We start from the raw sequence: 206 nt of genomic DNA, 5'->3' as shown, positions 1-206 counted from the left end.
ATTAGCTAACATCCGAAAATAATTTTATAAAACACAAGGACTACTTTGTGCCTATTTTGTAAACAGGCTCTAGACTGACATTAGGCGCCTTGGTGCAAACAATACTTCTCTTTTAGAGTATTGTTTTCAGGTTAGCAACCATTTCCTCTAACAATTGTAATCTTTGTATATAATAGAATAACTTTTCTAGAGTAATAATCATAGAA

At 31.1% G+C, this 206-nt stretch overlaps 1 protein-coding gene across 1 annotated transcript in view; it reads left to right on the top strand.

The window, feature by feature from the left end:
• LOC106685311 (GATA-binding factor A) overlaps positions 1 to 206 on the top strand; it is a gene marked incomplete in the record, with an annotated part of 152,997 nt that overhangs the window by 41,008 nt on the left and 111,783 nt on the right.

The sequence above is a fragment of the Halyomorpha halys genome, unplaced genomic scaffold (genome assembly GCF_000696795.3).
Source record: "Halyomorpha halys isolate HHAL.00 unplaced genomic scaffold, Hhal_1.1 Scaffold32.1, whole genome shotgun sequence".
Lineage (NCBI taxonomy): Eukaryota > Metazoa > Arthropoda > Insecta > Hemiptera > Pentatomidae > Halyomorpha > Halyomorpha halys.
The sequence above is the reverse complement of the archived record's forward strand: the minus strand, read 5'-3'. Positions and strand labels throughout refer to the sequence as shown.